Below are 7,112 nucleotides of genomic sequence, written 5' to 3'. Positions count from 1 at the left end.
TTGGCAGTCGCTCGCTGGATTTCGTGTTGACCAGTTGTACCCACCCGATCTCCGACGACAGCGCAGCTGTGGCCGACTGGCTCGCCCTACGCCATCTCTTGACGCCGACAAGAGCTTTCGCTTAGTGGTGCCCCGTCCTCGGACTCCTGCGACCGGGTTCATCTTTCTTATCTTCTCCTTACTTCCGTATGTGGATGTCCCTGCCCCTCCCACTATCTCTATATCGTTAATTCCTCCCTATCCTATTAATCCCTCCTCACGCCCATCCCTCGTGAGCTACTGTTGAGGTGTCCTCTCCATGAGATAATATTACGGGGCGCACTCATATCTTCTTTTCATTTAAAAATCACTCCCCCACCCCTTTTTTTTAGATGTGGAAGCATCTTATACTCGCGCCTTGTAGTGCGCCGTCCGCGCCGTCCGCACCGCTTCTCGAACATTCGACAGCTGACGCGCGCGCATGCGCCGTCGCGCCGTCGCCCACTCTTCCACCATCTGTGCATCCCTTCCTCCTCTACAAACCGCGCGCGCTTCACTCCTCCACCATCTGTGCACCCTTCCTCCTCTACACACCGCGTTCGACATCTACAATTCTCCTGATTCTCCAGTGGACGCGCATGTGGCGTCGCGCTTCGAGAACATTCAACAGCTGACAGTGCATGCGCCGTCGTGCTGTATATATACTCAAGGTCGGCGCTCGCTCGCTCAGTTGCCGCTCGTCGGTTGGTTTGTACGGCGCGTCGACGTCCAACGTCGCGGTGAAATGAATTCCAACGAATCCACAAACACAACGATCGACGTCCCTTCGACCAGCGCCGCCCTTTCGCATACGTGTCGTACGTGTTCACTCATTTAACACCCCCTCCTACAACCACGTTAACCAATTTAGCCATCGACCCAAGTAAGTCGCAATTTAACACCCCATTTCACAACCACGTTAACCAATTTAGCCATCGACCCAAGTAAGTCGCACTTTAACACCCGTTAACCAATTATATGGTCCGCATCCTCCTCAGTGTTCCCCCGAGGGAAGCTGCGGGCAATTTTTTTTCTTAGGAGCATCGGCGCAACGCATGAGATCAAAGAGATAGTGCAACGGCAAAAAAAAAAAAAATCTTCACCAGGCCCGTGCCCCCCCCCCCCCTCCTCGGAAACTTTTTTCACCATGGCATAGAGAGCGGAAAATGACCATTTTAAGGGGTGCCCTCCCCAGAATAATGGAGGTGCTCCCTTCCTCACCCCCCCCCCCCCCTGGAAAAAATGTCTGGGTACGGCCCTGATACAGGGCCCTAACAATGATGTGCGGGGTGAGGTGGGTTTGGGAGATTTATGACCTCATAAAAATTTCTCATGCTTTCACTTTTTGGGTGGTATTGAAACATATAGAGGTGCGCGAATATCGAAATTCTGGGTGCGAAGCAAATTCCGATATTGAAGTGGGTACGAATATTTTTCGAAAGCTCGCCGAGTAGTTGTATCACTAGTTTGTAATGCAGAAAACAAGCCCCTCGGACGTTCTCCTACTTACTTTCGTACTAGCATAGTAATGCACTTCATCTGGTTATAACAGTGCCGTATGAACGGATCACACCAAGGGGTAGATTTTGGGGGTGGGGGGAGGGTTCAGAAGCACGCATAGATACACCCTTGAATTTTTTTTTCTTTTTGTGACGTTGCTGAAAGCGAGACCTAAAGCTATTTACGTGCTGTCACGTGTACATTACGACAGTTTTACACAACATCTACGAGAGGGAAATGAGGCACTGCGATCGTTGGTGGGTAGTGCACAAGGGCGGTCAGAAAAGCTCTCCACCTGATGTAGAAAAAAAAGCATGGGCCTTCGAAATTATTTTTATTTTTCAACATAGTCTCCTCTCAACTCTGCATACTTGGTGCGTCCATGTTCCAGAGCCAGGATTCTGTTCTTAAAATGACTTTATGGAAGTACTTAAAAGTACTCGTACCCCAGCAGCAATCGCTTCTTCATATGATGGAAAACGTTGCTCACAGAGATTTTGAGTTTTGGGAACAGGCGGTAGTCAGACAGGGCCAAGTCAGGAAAATAGAGGGGGGGGGGGGGGGGGATGCTCCAACAATTCTTACTTCAAGTCGTCCCAATTTATCCATTGCAATATGCCCTTTGTGCACCGGTGGATTGTCTTCATGAAAGCCGATTTTCATCTTGTGCAAATCTGGTCTTTTCCCATAAATTTTCTGATCCAATCGTGTTAAAAGGTTCGAATAATACTACGCAGTTATTGTCACATTTTTCGGGTTATTCTACAGGCAGAATGCTTTTAGCGGCCCCGAAAACAGAGGCCATCACCTTTTCTGCTGAGGAACCAACTTGGCTTTCGTTGATGAGGAGGAGCCGGTTTCAGTCCACTGATTTTAGTGTTGTCTTGAACCCTGTGTGCAATGGTGAATTCAAATTTTATCTACTATTATGAATTTTCGTGAAAGTTGAACTGGATTTTTGTTATACTGCTCTAAAGCATGCTGTGACACCGTCATGTGGTTGCGTTTTTGCCAAGGAGTAAGGATGCGAGTCCCCCAACTTGCACACAGCTTCTTTATGTGTAGTTGCCCCGCCGCCGTGGTCTATAGTGGCTAATATACTCTGCTGCTGACCCGCAAGTCGCGGGATCGTATCCCGGCTGCGGCGGCTGCGTTTCCGATGGAGGCGGAAATGTTGTGGGCCCGTGTGCACAGATTTGGGTGCACGTTAAAGAAACCCAGGTGGTCGAAATTTCCGGAGCCCTCCACTACGGCATCTCTCATAATCATATGGTGGTTTTGGAACGTTAAACTCTATGACGATAGTTATAGCGTGAGGACGGAACAACGACACAGACATGTCCTTCTTGTCTCTTTGTCGTCGTTCTGTTCTCGCGCTATGAATATCGTCATGTCATACCAACTAGCCCAAACTGCCACACTTCTAAGTTAAACTCCACAATCAATAAATTCAAAAATTACCACGCTCGTCGCGAGAAGATGCTTAGTAGGCGAGAAAACGTGAAAAAAGAAAAATGGCGGTGGCGAAGCAATTTTAAGATCCGAGTCTGCATCCAACGCTATGACGTCATAAATATTGACAGTGTTTACTGAGACACATACATAATTCCTAACAGGTAAGAATGAAGCACAAGGTCTGCTGCCGGGTCATCAGATTGACATACCGAGTTTGGAAAAATTTTGTTGAGGTAATCTCGATAAAATAGCACCACCCTGTCGCGGTGGTCTAGTGGCTAAAGTCGCAGGTCACGGGATCGAATCCCGGCTGCATTTTCGATTGAGGTGGAAATGTTGTAAGCCCATGTACTCAGATTCGGGTGCACGTTAAATAGCCCCAAGTGGTCGAAAATTCTGGAGCTCTCCGCTACGGCGTCTCTCATAATCATATGGTGGTTTTCAGACGTTAAACTCCACTTATCAATGAAATCTTTATGTGCAATTCGTTGTGTAAAATGCGACCTACACGTTTCCCTGAGGTGCTAACATCGTCGGCCAATTCGCGCAACATTACTCACCTGTTTTTTTTTAAACAGTATCGGGCACACGGTCAATAAATTCAGGAGTTGTTGCACTTTTTGGGCGCCCATCACACGGGCCATCTTCACTGCGATCTCTTCCTGCTTAAACTCAGCAGCCCATTTCTTGACTGTGTAGTATGAAGATGAATCTTGCTTGTAAACTTTAACAAACCTTTGGTAAATTTCGTTCCGAGATAAACCTCCTTTTACAAAGAACTTTATCCCCGCACGGTACTCAAGCTTCTATGTGTCTTACGGCGTTTCACACTACACACACTGGGATCAGTTGTCAAGGGCTAACTGCTAGTCGACACTAGAGGGCGTTTCTTCCGAGACTTGCAGAAACTTGTAAGAACGTGCACCTGAGTGCTGCAAGTTCTAGCACACGTGATTCTCATTGAGGCCGAGAACTTTTCAGACCAGCCTCGTATCTAGAGAGAGGCTAATATATGTACTCACCGATAGTCCTCGTGCTGGCGGCTTCGAATGCACATGCGACTGTCTTTATTGCTGTGTTTCGGCTCTTCCTTCGGATAATTAATAAAAGTTCTTCGCGAACCTCGGGAGCTGTTTTGTATTGGTGAACCCAAAAGGGCGACGGCAGTCAAGTGGGACTGACGAACCTTTGATGAGCTTTGTCTTGCCACAACGAGGCTGTTGGCCACACCAAATCCTCCGTTGTTTCATTAATTGCAGTGGTCATAAGGGAGTGGTCAGGGAGTGGTCATGATTCGACGCTTCGCGAGGCCTGCGTCACACTAGCGTCCGGGCGCCGACGGAGATGCGATGAGACGTGTTTCCCTCTCCGTATCATAAATCTATCAGATTTGTTTCTTCGTGCTCGTTTTTTTTTTTTTTTGTGGCTCGAAGCAATACCGCCGCCGCCGCCGCCTTAAAGCGCTCGTGATGCAGCAGCGTTGCAGTGTAGTGATCATAGTTCTATGACGCGTCCTCGTTGGCTGCTCGCATAGCGCCACCGAACAGAGACACGCGATTCGCAAAACACCGTGTCTCTTACAGAGCCAGCGCGACCGCCGCTGCGAACACGACGAATTCAAGACGCCGCCCCGCGGGTGACAGATCTGAACACCACCCGAACGAAATTTTATTTCATATGACTTCTGTCATGAGGCATTACATGATAACTTCTCTCCTCCATTACTGCAAGGCACACGCGAAGGCTAGGCGATGGGCGAGAGCAGGAAATGGCTAGAGGAGAGGGTGGTGGACGGCTGGATCGGTCAAATCTTGTTGGCCTCAATAAAATGGAGAAAACGCTGACCACAGGGGCCCACATGCCTTTGCCTTGTATCGCGACTTGCGTCTAGCTGTGATTTTTTGGTGCCAGGATGCGCTCTATACTCGGCTTTTTTTTTTTTCGTTACGACGGGAGAACTGAACAAAAAATGCTGAAAATAAATATTTATTGCGAGATTCAAGAAGTACATTCACTCATAAAAATGACTAATAACCATACACTCCCTTTTTTTCGAGCAATATTTAATTGCACTTTTTTAGAGGCAGTATGTCGACATTCTCATGAAAAAAAAAAAAAAGAAACATCGCCACGGCAACGCGTTCAAGTTGATGAGTGCACCTGAACCACGAATGTACTGCGTAGATTCGCCTCACAGCTGCGATCACAAAAGATTGAAGGATAAAACATATTAAACTTCATACCGGGAACACTGCAGACGCAACCCATGAGTTCAAACTGAGCATTTGCTAGTAAGTCCTAAACATTTTTTTTTCGCGCCAACTGAGGCAGTGATACACAGGTTTCGTAACTGAATTCGTTGCTTCAATGCTGCGGCTAACGTTCATGGACTATAGGAACGCTGCCAGGGACGTCCTTCCGACGGACGCTTGAAACTTGATTACAGTGGCCTCCGTGATTAGCTACGGAAGCTTCGCCGGAACTAATCACAGAGGCCAGCTGTTGACTAAGAGCAACTGAGTACCTGCGTCTACGAGAAGAAAAATTAAAAAGCACAGATGGATCATTTTAGCGCTTCAGTTAAGCAGTTCTACTACTTCTACGCAGTGACCTGCGTTAATTTGGCAAAATTATACCACAGATCTTTGATAGCCATACACATTAAATAGGTTTTTGCAAGCGCAAACACATGATAATTCAAACCTATTTTTCCCACGGTTTCTTTCTATATTTCAAACTTTCAGCACGCACCAATCTCATAATAGTCACCATTAATTGTACGTTTTGAAGCGTATTCATATATTATTCAAAATACTCAAACGGCGGAAACGGTTTTCCTAGCTTTTGTAATCATTGGGGCCATTTCTTACATAGTTGCGCAATCAACGTGGTAACTGGAACTGGAACCTTTGAAACAGCGCGTGACAAGGCGAGAGACGAAAAAGCTGCACAGGCAGTTGTGTGTTCAGGCCCTGTTCGGTCCACTCATTTCTGGTCTTCTAACGTGTTCTTTCAGTGAAATGAGAGTTCTTCAAACCACCTTCAACCATCGCTTCTTCACTAGCTTATGCAATAATCTATGTCAAAATAGGATACGTGGTCTTCACATATAATGCATGATTAGGCATGAACGTTGCATACACACTCATACTAGAAGAAAAAAAAAACACCACCAGCGCTGAGCATAACTTGGATAGTAACACATACGCACATGAGCAGTCACATTCGAACTCAAAACGAAAGAAAGCCCGTACCTTTTGTGCGCGACTGATAGGTCACCGTGTACGATACTGTATAGCGTAGGCGCTGTCTGCGCCGAATGGGTACATGGATGAAAAAGTGTAATGGAGAACGAGTTAAAAGCCACTTGCGTAATGCGCGCAGTTGAGTACCGCATAGCCTGCCGGCGTGGTGGCATCGTCGAACAGTGTCAACATGCCTATTCAGCATGCCTGTTAACATGCTCAACACGAAAATTGCGTCAACTTCTCCAGTACGCATCTGCATTCTGCGAAAGTACGAAGATAGGAAACTTCACGCGGTCACGTGAATCACAGAATGGAGGAGGGGGGCACCTCTTGATAGTGCCCCTCCACTTCCGAGCTCCACCTTTTAAATATCACATTTGGATTGTTTTGAGAATTAAGCAGCAAACTTTCCTTACTCCCCTATGTAAGATCTGTAAGCCTTTTCCGGGAGAATTGCACTTAAAAGCAAAATTTCAACTTCGAATCAAAAATAAAACCTAGATTTATAAGAACATGACCATCATGACAAGATGCCTCCCCCCCCCCCCCCGATATTTTTCGAGATCTACGTCACTGGCTTCACGCAATGATGTAGCAAAACAGCCATTTAGGCTAGTTGGTAGCGGTTCAGTATAGAAGAAGTGGGGCGTGGCACGTAACACAGACGGGAGGATAGGTGAACAACAGAAGCACTTGTGTTGTTGTTCTCTTCTCCAGTTCGTGTTACGTATGGCGCCCCACTGCTTCAGTAATGAATCACGCAATAATTACCGGTAAGGAGATACACATACTGTTTTGGTTGATCACTCTATCTCCGTATGCTGATGAATTAAATGAAAAAAAAATAGTGCAGCGAAAACGGCCAACTTCTAGTATCAATCAATCAATCAA

This window comes from Rhipicephalus microplus, chromosome 10 (genome assembly GCF_043290135.1).
Source record: "Rhipicephalus microplus isolate Deutch F79 chromosome 10, USDA_Rmic, whole genome shotgun sequence".
In the NCBI taxonomy this organism is placed as follows: Eukaryota; Metazoa; Arthropoda; class Arachnida; order Ixodida; family Ixodidae; genus Rhipicephalus; species Rhipicephalus microplus.
The sequence above is the reverse complement of the archived record's forward strand: the minus strand, read 5'-3'. Positions refer to the sequence as shown.